Source organism: Peromyscus leucopus, chromosome 17 (assembly GCF_004664715.2).
Source record: "Peromyscus leucopus breed LL Stock chromosome 17, UCI_PerLeu_2.1, whole genome shotgun sequence".
Lineage (NCBI taxonomy): Eukaryota > Metazoa > Chordata > Mammalia > Rodentia > Cricetidae > Peromyscus > Peromyscus leucopus.
In genome coordinates, this window is record NC_051077.1 from 20830135 (window position 1) to 20851529 (window position 21395).

Here is a 21395-nt window from a genome sequence, read left to right on the forward strand (position 1 = left end):
CAATTTCATTTGATGGCATAGGAAATGAAAGTACATTCTCTGTTGACAATATAGGAGAGTCTTTTCTAGAAGCCTCTGACAGAATTCCTTATTTCAGGGCTGGAGAGATGGCTCAGAGGTTAAGAGCACCAAATGCTTGCTCTTCCAGAGGTCCCGAGTTCAATTCCCAGCACCCACATGGTGGCTCACAACCATCTGTAATGAGATCTGGCACCCTCTTTTATATACATAATAAATAAATCAATCTTTTTTTTTTTTTTTTAAAAAAAAAAGCCTTTAAAAAAAAGAATTTTTTATTTCTCCTTGACCAGAAACCAGATCACAAGGGAACCCCAAGTTACACTGAATGCTGAAAAATTGGGCATCCGAGTTCTATCTACAGGGAAGAGTAACAGCCTTTGGGTTGGTAACCCATAGGGCTGCTCTCTACATTTGAAGAGTTCTCTAGCCCCCTGGATCTGATTCGTCCTGTCACGTTATTCTCCATCATCTCCCTCCTCTACGATCAACCGTGACTTTAAGCCAGGCACTGTGGTACCCATCTGTAACCCCAGCATTTCAAAGACTTGGGCAGAGGATCCTGATCGGCCTGGGCTGCTAGTCTCTCATCTTCATTTTCTTTTTATTTTTTTTTTCTTTTTATTTTACAATACTATTCAGTTCTACATAATAGCCACAGATTCCCTTGTTCTCTCCCTTCCTGCCCCCTCCCCTTCCCCCAGCCCACCCCCATTCCCAACTCCTCCAGATCAAGGTCTCCCCAGAAGACTGGAATCGACCTGATAGACTCAGTCCAAGCAGGTCCAGTCCCCTCCTCCCAGATTGAGCCAAGCGTCCCTGCATAAGTCCCAGGTTTCAAACAGATAACTCATGCAACAAGCCCAGGACCTGGTACCACTGCCTAGATGCCTCCCAAACAGATCAAGCCAATCAACTGTCTCACTATTCAGAGGCCTGATCCAGCTGGGGGCCCTTCAGCCTTTGGTTCATAGTTCATGTGTTTCCATTCATTTGGTTATTTGTCCCTGTGCTTTATCCAACCTTGGTTTCAACAATTCTCGCTCATATAGACCCTCCTCTTTCTCGCTAATTAGACTCCCAGCACTCCACCCGGGGCCTAGCCATGGATGTCTGCATCCAGATTCCTCAGTCCTTGGATGGGGTTTCTGGCCCAACTATTAGGGTGTTTGGCCATCTCATCACCAGAGTAGGTCAGTCCCGGCTGTCTCTCGACCATTGCCAGCAGTCTTTTGTGGGGGTATCTTTGTGGATTTCTGTGGGCCTCTTTAGCTCTTTGTTTCTTCCTTTTCTCATGTGGTCTTCATTTACCATGGTCTCCTATTCCTTGTTCTCCTTCTCTTTTCTTGATCCAATAACATCATGAGGTTTGCAGGCAAATGGATGGATCTAGAAAAAATCATCCTGAGTGAGGTAACCCAGACTCAGAAAGACAAATATGGTATGTACTCACTCATAGGAGGATGCTAGATGTGGAACAAGGATGACTGGACTGCTACTCACATCACCAGTGAGGCTACCTGGAAAACGGGACCCCAAAAAAGACACGGAGAAATGGATGAGATCTACATGAACAGCCTGGACATGAGTGGGAGTAATGAAGGGCGAGGGTCGAGGGAAAGAGAGCGGGAGATTCTCATCTTCATTTTCAAGCATATTAATATTATTCTCGGGGCTGGAGAAATGGCTTAGACGTTAAGAGCACCGACTGCTCTTCCAGAGGTCCTGAGTTCAATTCCCAGCAACCACATGGTGGCTCACAACCATCTGTAATGAGATCTGGCGCCTTCTTCTGGTCATACATGCTGTATACATAATAAATAAATAAATCTTAAAAAAAATATTCTCCATATGCCCAAACATTGATGACTCAGACTTGATTCTGATATAATTGCTTAAGATGAATATTTTAGAATACTTCAGATGATGCTTTTATTGACTCCCCCCCAAAAAAATATCTAAAATGGGTTGATGAAATGGCTTAGGAAGTAAAGGTACCAGCCACCAAGTCTGAGGACCCAAGTGTGATCCCCAGGCTCTACATGCATGGTAGAAGGAGAGAACACCAACAAGTTGCCTGTTGACTTCCATGAGTACACGCTTACACACACACACACACACACACACACACACACACACACACACACACACACGGAAGCGGGGAGGGCCCGGAACAAATTAATATTTTGGATATTAACTATGTTGAGATATGCCTTGAACTGCCACGAGTCTGTTAGCCCAGATGCACTTAATTCAGCTAAGCTTAGCTGCACACACCGGCAGAAGCAGCCACTCTGCAGGCTGAAGGGGGAGACTTGCTGGAGCCCAGGAGTTTGGGGCCAGCCTGGAAAACATGGTGGACCCCATCTAGAAACCCCAAACTTAATTCCTATGATGAGAAACACGCTCTTCGATTGCATCTGGCATGCCATCAATAAATATTTGTAGAGTGAGTAAGTTTTAAATAAATAAGCCTCCAGCCCATCACTTTATTTCAACATCTTTTCTTAGGAAAATGAAAAAAAAAAAAAAAAAGCACACATGCAAATTTTGCTGAAATGTTCATGACATTTAAAGACCAAATGGGACATTCTCGTTACATGTACTTACACCATATTCCAAATGAAAGACATCACACTCTGGTTACATGTACTTACTTACACCATATTCCAAATGGATGAAACCATCACAAGCAGAGTAGATGGCTCTTTTTATAAATATGATGAAAACCCGCTGTCTTGTCTTTCAAATTTGATGGCACATTGGTTAAGCATTCTAGAAAATTCTTTTTGAAAAACATCATTTTCTACAGCTGTCTAGAACTTATTTTTCATTGCTGAGCTTGGTTTCTGGCTGCCCAGACTAAAATTGGACTTGTTGTCCCAAGTCCTAGACTGCAAGCTGGTGTGGCTCCCTGCATCTCAAGAGTAGTCTTTTGTTTGTTTGTTTTTGAGACAGGGTTTCTTTGTGTAGCTTTGGCTGTCCTGGAACTCACTCTGTAGACCAGGCTGGCCTCAAACTCATAGACACACAGACACACACAGACACACACACACACACAAGACAGAGAGAGAGAGAGAGAGAGAGAGAGAGAGAGACTTGAGCTATAGATACAAAATAAAAATGGGTTGGGATCAGTAATTTGTGGTACTTTCAAGTGAACTTGGTGTCATGAAATTGCACTGGATTTAGAAGCAGGTGACGTCTCCGTGGTGGTCCAGCAGTATTTACTCTGCAGTGGCATTTGTTGGAGGCTAGATGCAGTTTTCTTATTTGGCAATCGGGCTAGTGATCACTGCTAACCTCTAGAGCAGAGCCGCTATCTAGACTACCAAAGAGCCTACACAATACTGTTCCTATTAGTTATTGATAGGCTCATGAACCCACCTGGGTCCACTGGATCCTCCTGCTTCAGCGTCCCAAACAGCTAGGACTATAGGCCTGACCTCCTATGCCTGGCTAAGGCGTACTTACTTTAACAGAAGCACAAACTGAGTGAGTAGGTAAGTTGCCACTTCATAAGCCGCTTGATTGATATGTTTGCACATGAGCAGCCAAGTGAAATAAATTGTCCATAAGCCATGTCTCTACAGGGCACCATGCAGGGCTAAAATAGAACCTGTTTCTCTGGGGAGATGCTCAGTCGAGGGCAGGCATGGCGTGCCTCCTTCATGGTGGAGTATAGACTTTCTACCAAAAGGGATGTCCTTTACTTGAAAAGGTTAAGTAGGATGAGCCTCTCTCTAAAAACCTTCCAGGTAGATAAATTTAGGTACTAAACCCATTTTGAGAATATCCCCTGGCTCCAGGCCTTTGGTACTACTTTTCATATTGGATTTTGAACTGGGTGTGACTACAGTCACTTGAAACTCAATTTTCACTATATACATGTTTTTGTACAAGTAGCCATAGTTATATGGACTGTGGGAGACAGACCAGCTCCCACATTTATTTACCCCAGGGACTCTTGAGGAATGAGAGATAAGGGATTTAGATAGAAATATAGAGAGGAGAGACAGGCAGAAACACAGGATAGCCTCAGGAGGTCAAAACCCACGGCCCCTTCTGTCTCTTCTATAGGGCTTTTAAAGGAATGCCAAGGGGGTGGAGCAAAAGACTTCCCCCCAGCACAGCCAAGTGCAGAACATTCCAAACACCTGGTAACCACACACGTGGTCAATCCACCCCCTTATGAAGCTCTGCTGTGTAAAGCAAGCTCAGATCTCACTAGGAAACCTCTGTGGACCTCAACAATGGACTTTAGTAGGTCTATCTCTGAATAGATCTATTTCTGTTCTATTTTGGATAATTCATGAAAAATATACTTATTTAGTTTTTTTAAAGATGGTGACTATCTTAGGGTTTCTGTTGCTGTGAAGAGACACCATGGCTTTTTTTTTTTTTTTTTTTTTTTTTTTTTTTTTTTTCTGTGAAGCAGTCTTGGCTGTCCTGAAACTCACTCTGTAGACCAGGCTGTCCTCGAACTCACAGAGATCCATCTGCCTCTGCCTCCTGAGTGCTGGGATTAAAGGCATGTGCCACCACTGCCTGACCATGGCAACTCTTATAAAGGAAAACATTTAATTGGCTCACTTACAGTTTCAGAGGTCCAGTCCATTATCATCATGGCAGGACATGGTGGCGTGTAGACAGACATGGTGCTGGAGAAGGAGCTGAGAGTGGAGAAGATACATTTGATCCACAGGTGACAGGAAGTGAGCTGAGACACTGGGCATGGCTTGAGCATATATGAGACCTCAAAGCCTGCCTCCACAGTGGCACACTTCCTCCTACAAGGTCAGACCTACTCTAACAAAGCCACACCTCCTAAGAATGCCATTCCCTATTGTAGCAGGAATCTTAAATGGTCTTATTAATAAAAAGAAACCTGGACCCAGGTACTGGGGTCAGTGCTGGAAGATCAGAGAAGCAGAACAAGCCACAGCTTCCTCACCTTGCCAATTCCTCAGCTGATCCTGTTTCCTCAGACTGGAAGCTTCCATGTCCTCATCCGAATAGATCTCAGCTGAACTGCTGCTCAAAAGCCCAAAAGCTTAACCAGGCTCAAGTTCCTGGTTTTCATGCCTCATATACCTTTCTGCTTTCTGTCATTACTTCCTGGGATTAAAGGCATGAGTCACCATGCCTGGCTATTTCCAGTGTGGCCATGAACTCACAGAGATCCACGCCTCCAGAAGGCTAGGATAAAAGGTGTGAGTGCCACCATTTTCTAGCCTCTGTATCTAGTGGCTGTTCTGTTCTCTGACCCCAGATAAGTTTACTAGAGTGCACAATATTTTGGGGAACACAATACCACCACACCCTATGAGCTTATGGGGGCCAATTACATTCAAACTACAAGAGTGATGATAGTAATGATGATGATAACGATAATAATGATTGTTGTGTATGTGTGTCTGTAGTTGTTGTTGTTTTACTCTTAAGGGCCTGCCACCCAGCGCTCAAATAAATACATGGAGACTTATTCTTACTTATGAGTGCCAGGCCTTAGCTTGGCTTGTTTCTAACTTAACGTATCCCATTTCTCTTTAATTACATTTTACCTCTGGGCTTCTTACCTTTCTTTACTCTATGTATCTTTCTTTCCTTCTTATTCCATGGCTGGCTGAATGGCTAGCCCCTGGCCTCCTCCTCTCCTCCTTTTCTCACTCCTTTCTCGAGCCTAGATTTCTCCTATTAATTCTCTCCCCCTGGCAGCCCCACCTATTTCTCTCTCCTGCCTTGCTATTGGCATTCAGCTCTTTATTACACCAATCAGGTGTTTTAGACAGGTGAAGTAACACATCTTCACAGAGTTAAACAAATGCAACATAAAAGAATGCAGCACATCTTCACACCACTAAACAAATGTTCCACAGCATAAACAAATGTAACACATCTTAAACTATATTCCACAGCATGTGTCAGGTGTGGGGAGGTGCCTTAGAGGCAAGAAGAGAGTGTTGGATGCCTTGGGTCATGGAGTTCTAGGTTCCAGAGGTTCCCAGCACCACACCATCTCTCTAGCCTCTATCATGTTTGTTGTTGTTGTTGTTTGTTGTTTGTTTGAGATAGTTGTGTTTTATAGCCCAGGCTGGCCTGGGACTCCGAGTAATCCTCCTGCCTTTTCCCAAATGTTGGAATTACAGGTGGAGGTAGCACCCCGCCTGGCTATGTAGTGAGGATGGTATTTTCAGTCAAGACTGGAACAGGAGAAACCAATGCTGTATAACCCAGCCTGTCTTTTTTCTCCTTCAGCTTGAAGGTTTTTCTTTCACCAGTTTGACACGAAGTGGTCAGTCCTGTTCCCTCATCTGGTTACAACCTGCACATTCTTCTCTCACACTCTCCTCTGGCTTTCTTCTGCTGGGGTTTTTTTTCTTCTTACTTTTCTTTTCTTTTCTTTTTCTTTTTCTTTTTCTTTTTTTTTTTTTTTTTGTTTTTTCGAGACAGGGTTTCTCTGTGTAGCTTTGCGCCTTTCCTGGAACTTGCTTTGTAGCCCAGGTTGGCCTCGAACTCACAGAGATCTGCCTGGCTCTGCCTCCCGAGTGCTGGGATTAAAGGTGTGCGCCGCCGCCTGGCTCTTACTTTTCACTGGAAAGAACTTGAAAGTTACAAGGGGACTAAAAAGTGGCCAGCGTAGTACAAGAAACTCCCATACACTCTTCTAGCCCGCATCGTGATGTTTGGCAATGGTCTCCATCATGTCCTTGAAGTGAAGGGACCTGGTCCAGGGCCACACATACACTGGCTTGTTCCCTTTCTTTGCTCCTCTTCAACCCAGAGTAGTTACAGAGTGACTTCGTACCCCATCCTTCAGCTCGGCTTGTCTGATGTTCCTGATGACTGTGATGAGACTGTGTATTGTTTGGTACGATTGTCACCAGAGTGGCACTCAGCTTTTCTTAGTGCCACCCCCACGGGCAGTCCACGCTGTCGGTTTGCCCTAGAATGACGCTAACACAGTCTGCTGCCAAAGCAACATTTTTTTTCTTTTGGAAATTAAAAACTGCTTTGTAGGAGGAGGACCTTTGGGGCCATGCAAATATCCTGTTTCCTTTCCAACTACTGCTTACCAGTTTGGGCATGTTTCATGCCTGGGCTATTACTATCACAGTTGACATGTAGCAATTTTCTAATGCCATCGAGCTGTTTATGCTCCATAGTTGGTACTTGACTTTAAAGAGGAGTGTGTAGACAGAGGGTGTGGATCAGTGGTGGATCCTGTGTTCTATGCTCAACACCACACAAATTAAAAATGAATTCTCCCTATCATGGATCTATTCGCTTTTCTCACCATTTATTTATTTATTTTAAAGATTCGATTGTTTTTAATTACGCATGTGTCTCTGTGTGATTATGTGCTGATGAGTGCCTGAGGAGACCAGAGATGTCCAATTCCCTGGGCTGGATTTACAGGCCATTGTGAGCTACCCATTGTGGGTGATGGGAACTGATCTTGGTTCCTCTGCAACAACAGTTCATGCCCTTAACCAGTGAACTATCTCTCCAGTCTCCCACTCCCCTATGCACATCACTGTGGGTTCATGTTTTATTCAGTGGAATGGAATGAATTATCATCATCAGTTTGAATGCTCGAATCGTTCCAGATTTGGCCAGTGGAAGGCTCACCCATGCTGCCTCCTGCATCCTTTTGACAGATCCCATCAGTGTATAGAACTTCCTTACTATCTGGTGACATAAGATGCTGTAGACTCACTTGGACCGTCCACCCCCAGCCTTGAACCAGCCATTTCCCCAAAGACCAAAGAGAACGGTTTTTAGATACCAAGATTTGAGCACTGCGTGTGTTCAATGCTAAAACCATCCTAGCAGACAGAGCAACACAATGGGTCAGTGGTTCTCAGCCTTCCTAACGCTGCGACCCTTTAGTGCAGTTCCTCATGTTGCGGTGACCCCCAACCATACAATTATTTTTGTTGCTACGTCATAACTATAATTTTGCTGTTGCTATGAATGGTAAGAAATATATTTCTGAAGACAGAGGTTTGCCAAAGGGGTTGTGACCCACAGGTTGAGAACTACTACAAAGGGTGCGTGTATAATATTTGAGAAAGTATGCAAAGATATTTGTAGAGCTCTACGAGAGGTCTTTCATTGTGAAAAAAAAAACATGTATGTGGTATCAAACAGTTTTATTAAAAGAATAGAGGATTCATTTGCATGAGAGAATGAAATAATTAAGTTTCACAGTCTAATGTGAGTTAAGAGAGTGGCATATCCCATCATTTCTACCCAAAGGTGCTGAAAGTGTGAAGATCGCCTCCCTGTCTTAGGGCAGGGACTTGGTCCTGCTGGTGGTGGCTCTGTGTCTACCCCTATATCCCATAGGTTCCCCAGAGTGGAGCCCTTATGTATGGGAGAGCTCACCCACAGGGGAGGAAGGATGGGTAACACTGGGCTAGTCCTTGAAGCAGTGATAAAATGACTACCTACCTATTAGTGGGGAGGAGGGGAGGCCAGCTCGTTCTGTTCATGTATTAGTCACATGTAGCAGGATGGGGAAGGACAAAAGGGACTTCCGGGAAACAGATCCCTCCGGAAGGAGGCTCGAGATTCCTGAGCCCCTTCCCCCTCTCATTTTGGGGCACTTGAGATTGGGGGTGAGAGGGCATAGAGAGGGTGTGACTAACAAGATCAGAGACACAAGTAGGTTACATCCTGGTCCTGTGAAAGGCAAGGTCGGGTGGAGTGGGGTGTTGGGCCAGGACCCAGATAAAGTCGGAGGCTGTGTGAATGGCCAGTGGCCATTGTTGAAGCTCTCGGTTTTGAAATGCTTGTTCTTTGTGATTCAAAGAATCAGGGTGAATAAAAATGTGGACTTGGCTGCTCCTAGGTATCCTGGAGGGGAAGGTTTTATTGAGGGAGAGAATTAAAATTAAAAAAAAAAAAAAAAAAAGTCAGGCATGGTATTTTAGCTTGTAATCCCAGAGCCAAGGAGGCAGGGGTAGGTGGATCCCTGTGCCTCACTGGCCAGCCTGCCTTGGTAGCTCCAGGCCAGGGAGAGACCTTGTCTCAAAAAACCCAGGTGGATGCTCTATTTGGCAGCAGATACAATAAAATCGGAATGATACAGAGATTAGCATGCCCCCCCACCCCACCCCCCCCCCCCCCACCCCCCCCGCACAAGGATGACACAGGAATTAATGAATTGTTCCATATTTAAAAAAATAAAAACAAACAACAACAACAACAAACATGGTGGGTAGTAGCTGAAGAAAAACACCCAAGTTGGTCTCCACAAACACATGGACCCATAGACACCTGAACACACACAGAGAAAAAGTTTATAGCCACACAAAAATCTATAGACCAGTGCTTGTCATGACGTTGCATGTAACATCCAAAGACTGACTGCCAGCGGCCCACATGTTCTTCCGTGTATGAATGGACGTCAGTTAATTTCCGTTCTTCTGATGAAACACTTGGGGAGGAAAGGGTTTATTTGGCATAGACTCCCATGTAGCATTGACTTCCATATTGAAGGAAGTCAGGGCAGGAACCCGAGCAAGAATCAGGAGGCAGGAATTGAAGCAGAGACCATGGAGGAACAATGCTTATTGGCTTGTTCTTCATTGCTTGCTCAGCTACTTTTATTCTACTTTTATCTGTTTCTTCATTTATTTTGTTTTTTGAGACAGGGTTTCTCTGTGTAACTGCCCTGGCTTTCCTGGAACTCCATCTGTAGACCAGGCTGGTCTCTCGGACTTACTTTTATTTTTTTCTTTTGTTGCTTTTTTTTTTTTTTTGGGTTTTTTGTTTTTGTCTTTTAGAGACAGGGTCTCATTATGAAGTCCTGGCGGGCTTGGAACTCATTATGGATACCAGGCTGGCCTCAAACTCACAGAGATCCACCTACCTCTGCCTCCTGCCTGAGTGCTGGGATTCAAGGTGTGTGCCACACTGCCTGACTCAAAGGTGTTTTGTTAAGCAGGAGTTGTCAATTAGTTCTGAGGATGGGGTGATAGGGATGTGAGAGTCCTTACACAATCCTGTTGTTCGAAAGTCATACAGAGAATGTAATTTGCAATTAGGTGACTTTGGGAGTTAGAGAAATGGCTCAGTAGTTGAAAATACTTATCGCTTTTGCAGAGGACCTGGGTTTAGTTTCAGCACCCACATGGTGACTCACAACCATTTATAACTTCAGTTCTAGAAGGCTGCAGTTTAAAGCAATAGGTTCAAGGTAATATAAAAAATAAGCCATGTAAAGATAGCTACCACACAGAGAATCTGGATTATGTTCTCTTTGATATTTGTAATTGAAGAAAAACATTTGATTGCAAAAGCTGTTGGGTTATGCCAAAATGTATATTTTAAAGGTACCTTGACTTCAAAATTTGGATGTAAGGATATGTTGCTTTGGAAAAGAGGTTCTGCTTTTGTTTCCACAGAAAGCCAGAGGCTATGGATTTGTTCCAGATTAAGATACATCAGGTTTGACCAGCCAAGAGCCCCTGAAAGGTCTCGGATGACACCAAGGCCCAGATGATCCAACATCCAGAATCGTTTCAAGGCAACTGGCTCAGAGGATACACCCTCACGGACTACTCCATAATCCTAAAAATTTCTTTGTGTCCCCATAAGATACAGTGCCTCCCTCCAGCAGGAAGTAATAAGAGAAGCTATGCCCAAATTCCTAAATATACCAAACTGGCTTTGGAGATGTGTAAAAGTTAAAACCTTCCTTTAAAAAAAAAAAAAAGAAAGAAAAGAAAAGAAAAGAAAAGGGGAAGTGCTGTGGGATGGTCTGTATGTCAAATTACTCTGATTGATCAATAAATAAAACACTGATTGGCCAGTGGCCGGGCAGGAAGTATAGGTGGGACTAACAGAGAGGTGAATTGAGAGAACAGGAAGGCAGGGGGAGAGACTGCCAGCCGCTGCCATGACAAGAAGCATGTGAAGATGTTGGTAAGCCACGAGTCACGTGGCAAGGTATAGATTTATAGAAATGGATTAATTTCAGATATAAGAACAGTTACAAGGAGCCTGACACAGCCATACAGTTTGTAAGCAATAAAAGTCTCTGTGTTTACTTGGTTGGGTCTGAGTGGCTGTGGGACTGGCGGGTGACAGAGATTTGTCCTGACTGAGGGCCAGGCAGGAAAACTCTAGCTACATATGTTAGTCAGCCTTCTTCTACTGTAACAAAACACTTGAGACAGTCTACTTAAAAACAGGAAAAGTTTATTTTTGAATCACAATTTCAAAATCAGACTGGTAAATGAAAGGACCAAGCAGACGCCATAACAGGCTGCTCAGTCTTTTCTCAGAGATCAGCCCTCAATTTCAGTTGTTCCCAATTGTTTACTGTCTGGGACCTGTTGCTGGAGGGCTTCTCTCCAGGTTCCCCAAGCCCCGCAGTCCCACAATCCACGTATAAAATAATCACTCAGACGCTTATATTACTTATAAACTGTATGGCCGTGGCAGGCTTCTTGTTAAACTGTTCTTTTATCTTAAATTAACCCATTTTTATAAATCTACACCTTGCCACGTGGCTAGTGGCTTACCAGAGTCTTTACATGCTGCTTATCCTGGCAGTGGCTGCAGTGTCTCCCCCCTCAGCCTTCCGCTTCCCAGAATTCTCCTCTCTCCTTGTCCCACCTACTTCCTGCCTGGCAACCTACTTCCTGCCTGGTCACTGGCCATCAGTGTTTTATTTATATAGAGCAATATGCACAGCAGGAACCCCTCACCAACTTAGAGCTATGTGCATGGGTCACTGTGAACGTGCTAGGCCAGCCAGCCTCCATGGCAGCGCAAGGATAGAGCCTGGGCCCCTGAGTCAATCCCCACAGTCAATACCTGCTAGGCCAGTCAGCATCCATGGCAGCTCAAGGACATAGCCTGGGACTTGTCCAGGCCTGCCCAAAAATGATAACTATAACCCCCAACCAGTAAATTCAGAAGTTACACACCCTCACCCAATCATATGATGCCAAGGCTTGTACTACCCTACTTGTGGTTTTTCCCTTTAAAAAAATCCTCATCCTGAGAGCTCAGGGCCGTCCTCCTCCACCCATTGTGTTGAGTGATGGACATGGACCAAGCCCGGGCTTGTTTGTTATCAATAAACCCCTGTGTGTTTTGCATCGGATATCAGCTCTGTGGTGGTCTTGCTTGGGGGTCTCGAGACATGGGCACAACAGAACCATAGGAAGAAACTGTCTCAAGAGAAATTATTTCAGCTTGGTAGTGGTGGTGACACACACCTTTAATCCCAGCACTCCGGAGGCAGAGGCAGGTGGAACTCTATGAGTTTGAGGCCAGCCTGCTCTACAGAGCAAGATCCAAGACAGCCAGAGCTGTATAATAGAGAAATCCTGTCTCAAAACAAACAAACAAAACAAAACAAAACAAAAAAGACAAAAAAAAAAAAAAAAGAAAGAAAATAAATTAATTGTTCACAAAGGTCAGGAATATGAGGCTGATGATTGAGAAAGAATTACTGACTTAGCAGATGCTTCTGACTGGGATATTTGTAGGGAAGAAGGAAGGGTGTGAATTCTCTGAGCCTTAACTGGGCATTGATGAGTTCAATGTAGATGGGTGGAAATCTGTAAAAATAGGGTACAGGACTGTAGAGGGCCTTGAGTGTCTGGCTGAGGGCAAGAGTATGCAGGAATTAATATGTAAACAGTGCTGAAATCTTTTTAGCAGAAACGCCATGAACAAGGTGACAAGATCAGGAAGACACATGGCTTGGTCTGTAGTATTTTATGCACAGTCTAATCGCAAACATTCTGTGAACTTTACAGTGTCCATTGGAGGGCTTCCATTTCTGGGGATATGACAGTTAGATAGCCTGAAAAAAATACCCCTCAGATATATGGAGAGAGAATCTAGATGGCTCTGGAGGCCCATCTACTCTTCCCTCTCTTTGCTTAGCCGGAAGCTGCCTCAGCAGAGCTGTGTCAGCTCAACAGCAGAACGGCTTTGCCAGTGGCTGGAGTCCAGAAGGAAAAACTAGTTGTATTAACCAGGAAGCTCCTATTGTCCTGGTTTAAATTTTCAATAAACTGCAACTTGCCCAAGTCGACTTACCTAATGAAGGGAAGAGTGACATATTACATTTACATTACAGGTTGCTAGTGTCACATGTATCTTTCAGGACAGAGAAAACAATGGGAACAAAACAAGGAGAAAATCCTCGGAGGCTGTAAGCTGAATACTACAGGCTGGGAGATGTTTGCAGTCAAGAATGGGTGTCCAGACAGGCATGGTAGGGGCTCACATTTTTTATTTTTATTTTTTTGAGACAGGGTTTTTCTGTGCAGCTCTGGCTGTCCTGGAGCTTGATCTGTAGACCAGGGTGGCCTTGAACCCATAGAGAACCATCTGCCTCTGCCCCCTGTGTGCTAAGATTAAAGATGTGTGCACCACCACCTATAAGTGCTGACATGGCTCACAACTTAATTTCAGCACTCCAGAGGCAGAGGCAGGTGGATCTCTTCCAGTTCAAAGTTCATCATCGTCTACATAAAGAGTTCTAGGACTACCATGGCTACCTAGATAGACCCTGTCTCAAAAAACAAAACAAAACAAAACAAACAAACAAAAAACAAATGCCCAGAATATGTGAACCATTCAAAAAGCGGGAGATACCTGATGGGGAAATGTGTGCAGAAATCAAGATCATATATGTTATTTATTAAGTGGCACAATGTGATTCAGTAAGCAGCCCTTGCATCTAACACACACACCATTGGAAATACAGCAAACGGGGAGGGGTGTGTGTGTGTGTGTGTGTGTGTGTGTGTGTGTGTGTGTGCAAGGGCTTTCAACAAAGCCAACTAAGAAACCGAAGAACAATTGCAGGCAGAGTCCAAAAGGTTTTACATAGACTCTGACTTGAGCAGGTAAGAAGGTCAAACAGATAATATATAAAATTTGACCATCAAATAGATGCTTTATGGTGTGTGGTGGTTTGAATAAGAATCTCCCCCATGGGCTCATATATTTGAATGCTTAGTCACCAGGGGGTGGCACTATTTGGAGGGATTAGAAGGATTAGGAGGTGTGGCCTTGTTGGAGGAAGTGTGTCACTAGGGGTGGGCTTTGAGGTTTCACAAGCCTGTGCCAGACCCAGGCTCGCTCTCTCTGCCTGTGAATCGGAATGTAGCTCTTAAGGACTGCTTCAGCACCATACCTGCTGCCATGCTCTCCAGGCTAAACCTCTGAAACTATGACAACCGCAGTTAAATGCTTTCTTTTGTAAGAATTGTCACGGTCATGGTGTCTCTTCACAGCAGTAGAACGGTGACTAAAACATGGTATTAAAAACATTTTTCGGCCGGGCGTTGGTGGCGCACGCCTTTAGTCCCAGCACTCGGGAGGCAGAGGCAGGCGGATCTCTGTGAGTTCGAGGCCAGCCTGGGCTACCAAGTGAGCTCCAGGAAAGGCGCAAAGCTACACAGAGAAACCCTGTCTCGAAAAAAACCAAAAAAAGAAAAAAAAAAAAAAAAAACATTTTTCAGCCGGGCGGCGGTGGCACACGCCTTTAATCCCAGCACTCGGGAAGCAGAGGCAGGCGGATCTTTGTGAGTTCGAAGCTAGCCTGGTCTACAGAGGGAAATCCAGGAAAGGCACAAAGCTACACAGAGAAACCCTGTCTCAAAAAACAAAAAACAAAAAAACCAAACTAACAAACAAAAAAACATTTTTCGGGGGCATGGTGTTATATATCTGTAATTCCAACATTAGAGAGCTAAGGCAGGAGCATTGCAAGTTTGAGACCAGCCTGAGCTATATATAAGTTCAAGGCCAGCCTGGGCTACATAGGCAGACTCTCTTAGAAAGATTTATTTTTCCAAAAAAAAAAAAGGGGGGGTGCGTTGTGTGTATGGCAGAGGGGCTGGAGAATTGACTCAATAGTTAAGAGCACTTGTTGCCCTTGCAGAGGGACGAGAACCCAGGTTTGATTCCTGGCTTCTGCATAGTCGCTCACAATCGTCCCTAGCTCCAGTTCTAGGGGCTTTGACATCCATTTCCTACCTATGCAGTCACTGGGCTCGCACGTGGTGCACAGACGCACATGCAGGCAAAACCCCCATACACAGAGAAAAAAGTTAATAAATAGAGAAAGGGGGTGGGTGGGTCAGAGTCCTTCTTTCTCAGGTAGATGCTCTGAAATGTTTACGGATCTGACACTCGGAGAAAGGGCGGAGGAAGATTGTTCCTGAGCTGGCAAATGTCAAAAACTGAGGGGTGTTGATGATTCCTACCCTTGCTATGACTTTTCTCTAACAGGAAATCCTTTTTTCAATGTTTTGTTTTCTTTTTTATTGTGCAGCGAGAGCTAAGGATTTTGGCTCACTTGGCAGAGTTCTTGCCTACTATACATAAAGCCCCAAGTTCAATTCTCAGTACTAAACAAATCAGACTTGATAGGGCATGCCTATAAGCCCAGCACTTGGGAGGCAGAAGCAGGGGCATCAGACGTTCAGAGGCATCCTTGGCTATGTAGTACACGGGACACATGAAATCCTAACTTAGAAATAAGGCTTGGCATGGTAGCATACACATTTTCTATCTTTTTTCTTTTTCTTTAAGACAGGGTCTCCCTGTGTAGCCTTGGCTGTCCTGGAACTTTCTCTGTAGCCCAGGCTGGCCTCGAACTTGAGATATACCTGCCTCTGCCTCCCACGTGCTGAGATTGAAGGCGTGTGCCATAGCATCTGGCTTTGTTTTCACCTCCTTAAAACTTAAAGTTATCGCCTCCCTACCTCTGCCAATCCTGTGCAGAGAGGGATAGACTATGAAGGCTCTGCTATTAGGACCAGGTTAATGCAGGGTAGACTGGGTTGATGTGAGAGTTTGACCCTTATGACCTTTTACCCCCTCTCTCCTCTTCAAGGTTAGCGTCAAGGCTACAAACAGATCACCCACTAGCCAACAAGCCTTTGACATCTTGAACTTGAACTTTCTAACCTCTGGACCAGTGGTTCTCAACCCTCCTAATGCTGAGATTAATACAGCTCCTTATGCTGTGCCAACCCCCGACCATAGCATTATTTTCTTCCCTTGCTACTTTCTAACTGTATTTTGCTACTGTTATGTGTCCCGCCTGCAGGGCTACAACGGGTTCTCGACCATTCTGAGGAGGGAATGTAGGGACAGGAGATACAGAGGAAAACACAACAAGTCTAGATTCTGATCAAGGTGCAACTTTATTTTTTCCAGAAGGGTTTATATAGTTCCTGCGGGGTGGGGGGTAGCAAGAAGCTGTCATCTGCATAAGGTGGGGCAAGCTAACAGGATGTTTGTATAGGATGTTTACAGGGTGAAAGGATCAAGGACTCTGACTCAATGTCCTGTTGCTAGGCAACCTGACTGTAAGATGATCTAGTCCCCTGTCCTATGGGGGGTGTGGGGGTATTGTGTTCCCCAAAATATTGTGTACTCTAATAAATTTATCTGGGGTCAGAGAACAGACAGCCACTAGATACAAAGGCTAGAAAATGGTAGCACTCACACCTTTAATCCTAGCATTCCAGAGATAGAAATCCCTCTGGCTCTCTGTGAGTTCAAGGCCACATTGGAAATAGCCAAGCATGGTGACACGCCTTTAATCCCAGAAAGCCAGCCTTTAATCCCAGGGAGTGGTGGTAGAAAGTAGAAAGGTATATAAGGCGTGAGGCCCAGAAACTAGAGGTTTCGGCTGGTTAAGCTTTCAGGCTTTGGAGCAACACAGTTCAGCTGAGATTCATTGGGATGAGGACACAGAAGTTTCCAGTCTGAGGAAACAGGACCAGCTAAGGAATTGGCAAGGTGAGATAGCTGTGCTTGTTCTGTCTCTCTGACCTACCAGCATGGACCCCAATAACTTGCCTCGGGTTTGATTTTATTAATAAGAACTTTTAAGATTCCTGCTACATCTGGCGCCCAACGTTTGTGGTACAAATTCACGAAAAAGCGCCGGTTGTGGTGGCGCACGCCGGTAGGATTTGCTGAAGGAGACAGAGGCAGGAGGATCCCGAGTTTAAGGCCAGCCTAGGAGGCTTGGGAGAAACTTTTGCCCGGACTGAGCCACAAACAGCGGTGGAACCATGGAAGCAGTGGCTACTGCTCCACGTTGCCAGCTCCTTCTCATGATGTTGGTGACTGCGGTGATGCTGCTACCTGGGACGAAGGGTTTACTGCTGCTGGTTCAGAGAAGAATTGTCAGGACCATCGTGTTACAAGAAAGCATCGGCAAAGGTCAGTTTGAAAAAGTTTGGCAAGAAAAATGGTGGGGAGAAACTGCTGTGAAGATTTTCTGTTCTAGGGTAGAATGTTCATGGTTCCTAGAGACAGACATTTATCAGACTGTGATTGCTCCAAACCACAGAGGAGGCAAAAAAAAAAAAAAAAAAAAAGCCGCAGGAAACCATGACCATGCCTAACAGTGACTTTGAAATCTTCAAAAAGATGACAGGATCCTACAACGATGATTCCACATGGACTATGATAAAGCATTAAGCCGATTAACACTGTGGAAAAATCAACTTTGGACTACAAACTGGTCAGAACAATTTCGAGAGGACTAGCTGAGATGATCCAGCCTGACAGACTACTTGAACAAGGACTTGAAACAAGCCCTGAACTTTCCTATTATGCAGAGACTGGACAAATGATACAGGACTTGATGATTAACCCAAAACTTTTCTTTTCAAGATTCCCTAAAGATATCTTCACCCCTAGAAAGCAAAAGGAAAAAGAGAATATAGATATGAGATAGATCATTGAATCTACTCTGAGAAAGAAGATAAATAATAGGATAAATAGGTAGATCATTGAATCTACACTGAAGAAAAAGGGGAAGATATAAAAATGACAAAAGGTAGACTACTGAATCTATTATGAAAAGAAAAAAGAGAAAATATGGATATGATAAGATAAAAAGGGAGATTATGGAATTTACTTTTAAAAAGGAACTACTTGTTTTAAATAAGATAAGTAATGAAAATTTTTTGGTCTGAGTTTATCAGATGTTACTGGACTGGACATTGTTAATATATATAATGGAGTTTTCATATGAATCTGTCATGTTAATGGACTAGACATCATTAATGTAAGTTTTGGCTGTATATATTGTATATACTTATTGGATAGTTTTTTCTTGTATTAGTTAAAAGCTTTTTTTAATTTTAGACAAAAAGAGAGGAGATGTGGGGGTATTGTGTTCCCCAAAATATTGTGTACTCTAATAAATTTATCTGGGGTCAGAGAACAGACAGCCACTAGATACAAAGGCTAGAAAATGGTAGCACTCACACCTTTAATCCTAGCATTCCAGAGATAGAAATCCCTCTGGCTCTCTGTGAGTTCAAGGCCACATTGGAAATAGCCAAGCATGGTGACACGCCTTTAATCCCAGAAAGCCAGCCTTTAATCCCAGGGAGTGGTGGTAGAAAGTAGGAAGATATATAAGGCGTGAGGGCAAGAAACTAGAGGCTTTTGGCTGTAGAAGCATTTTGGGCTGGTTAAGCATGTGGCTGGTTAAGCATTTGGCTGGTTAAGCATTTGGCTGGTTAAGCATTTGGCTGGTTAAGCATGTGGCTGGTTAAGCTTCAGGCTTTCCAGCAGCAGTTCAGCTGAGACCCATTCCGGATGAGGACTCAGAGGCTTCCAGTCTGAGGAGACAAGACCAGCTGAGGATCTGGCCAGGTGAGATAGCTGTGGCTTGTCCTGTCTCTCTGATCTACCAGCATGGACCCCAATAACTCGCCTCAGGTTTGATTTTATTGATAAGAACTTTTAAGATTTCTGCTACAGGGGGGGGTCTGTATTTTTCCACTAACTAGAGATCCTGTCCTTGTCCCTGCCAGTTATGAATCGTAATGTAAGTATCTGATATGCGACTCCTGTTGAAAGAGTCCTTGGGCTCCCCAAAGGGGTCATGACCCACAGGTTGAGAAACACTTCTTTAGCCATGAAGGAAATACATTTCTGTTTTACAAGTTACCCACTCTGAGGTACTTTGCCGTAGCATCACCGAGTAAGTGAGAAAGAAACAGCTCAAATATGAATTGAATTCCGGTGAGTTTTCAAGACAGGTTCTTGTTGCGTGGTGGTGGTGCTGGGGAATTGGACCCACAGCCATCTACAAAGGGACAGGTGCTCTGCCATTGAGCTAGCCTCCAGACCCTCTTAATGTCTTTTGCAATGTGATCCCCTTTACTGCTTTGGGGTCCTGCCAGCAAGAAGGCCAGAACCAGATGCAGTCACTCTCCTTGGTTCTCCAGAACATCCAGTCAAAACAACCTCTTTTCTTTGTAAGTATCCAGTCTCAGATGTTTTGTCATAGTCACGAATAAACGAGTCTAAAGGCACTCATGAAACCAAAGCAAGAGAATAATAAATTCCAGGCAGCTGGCTACACAGAGACTCTGTTTTGGTGAATAAATTAAAAATGAGTAAATTTTTAAAAAATGTGGGTGTTTTTTTGTTGTTGTTAAAGCAAGCAAGGAAACTAAGAACAGGCATAGAGCTGCATGTCTGTAACCCTGGCACTCAGGGGGATCACAAGCTTAAGGCGAGTCTGAACTCTCTAGCAAGAGTTTGTCTAAAACAACCACCAAGGGATGAATACTATAATGGAACCCACTCTGAAAGGAGGTGTTTGGGGGGGGTGTCTGGGGGAGCTGCTTCCTGTTGCCATCAACAGCACTACACTGTCAGAGCCACAGATGCAGGAAGCCTTGGTACCCGGGCGATGATCTCAGAGCACAATGGCCTTAATAAGGGTGGTATTAATGTGGACAGAGAGGGAGATGCGTGCGTGTCCAGGAAATATTGCTGAGGGACAATGAGGCAGGACTAAGAACAAAGCCACTGTATTACTTACTCTTTGTTGCTGGAATAGAACACCATGACCAAGTGGCTTAGGGAAGGGTTTGTTTTGGCTTAAATAAACTCAGAGGAGGAGCCCATAATGGTGAGGGAGGCATGGCAGCAGGCAGCCAGGGCAGGAAGCCGAGAGGTCACATCCCCAGATCCTCTCCCTTTTATTTACTGAGACAGGTTTACACTCTAGAGTCTTGGTTGGACCCTGTCTCTAAAAAGGAAAATTCAAAGAAACGAAAGTACATAGGTCTGAATGGAAGGGGGAAATAACTTATCACAATAAGTGGGGTGCAGCCTGATGCCACGTTGAGAGACAAACTTATACCTCTAAATGCACAGGTCAAAAATAAGCAGCCTCAGCTGGTCACGTGCCTCACTGGTGGAAAGATACCTGTAGTCAAGCCTGACGGCCTGAGTTCCATCCCAACGTCCGCATGGAGGAGAGGAGGCAGGGAACTAGCTTCCAAAAGCTGTCCTCTGACCTCCACATGAAGGTGGGGTGGGGTGGGGGGCTGGCATACACAGAATAAATAAATAAATAAATAAATAAATAAATAAATAAATAAATAAATAAATGCAATAAAAAGGGAAAAACAGGCTGGGCGTTGGTGGCTCATGCCTTTAATCCCAGCACTTGGGAGGCAGAGCCAGGCGGATCTCTGTGAGTTCAAGGCCAGCCTGGGCTACCAAGTGAGCTCCAGGAAAGGCGCAAAGCTACACAGAGAAACCCTGTCTCGAAAAACCAAAAAAAAAAAAAAAAAAAAAAAAAAAAAAAAAAAAAAAAAAAGGGAAAAACAAAGAAATCGGAAAGTGGCGCACCAGGAACCAAAGTTCCCACTTCAAGAAGCAAGGAAAGTCAAACGCAGAACACAAAGCAATGTGGAACTAATAAAGAAGGCCGTGAGTCGTGTTGATAGATCACATCTGTGGTCGCTCCCCTCCACATCCAGGACTTCATCCTTATCATGAGAAAGAGATCAGACAAATTCCAGAAGGAGAGAAAGCCTATAAAATTCCTGATCATTACCCCTTAAAGACCAAGTCTGAGAAACATTCTGAGCCAAGAACCTCTGCATTCACAGCAACAGTGATGTGATGTCCCAGGTAGGATCTGGACAAATGTGGGGGAAATCTGAACATTGGGGCTTGACTTAGTAATGATGTGTTGCTGTAGCATCGTCTGAGGCATGGATATTAGATGAGAAGGGGTATATGAAAACTCTCTGCCATTTTCAATTTTCTACAATGTAAACAGCTCTAAAAAATTACTGTCCACCCTCTGGAAAAAAGAGGGGGGGTTCTACATGCTTAGATAGTTCAATTTGAGAATTATATGAAACGGTTCAAAGAAAATCAACACCAGCTTTGCACAGTCTCTTCCAGAAATGGAGAGACCACTTCTCCACTCACGTCACAGAACTGGCATCACTCTGCTATCCAAATCAGGTACCTAAAAAGAATATCAGAGAGAGAGTTCAAGGCCAGCCTGGTCTACAAAGTGAGTTCCAGGACGGCCAGGGCTG

At 44.3% G+C, this 21395-nt stretch overlaps 1 pseudogene; it reads left to right on the forward strand.

Annotated features, from left to right (window-relative positions):
• The first annotated feature begins 9071 nt into the window (after window positions 1–9071).
• On the forward strand, window positions 9072–9205 carry LOC114698512 (annotated as a pseudogene).
• The last annotated feature ends 12190 nt before the right edge of the window (window positions 9206–21395 follow it).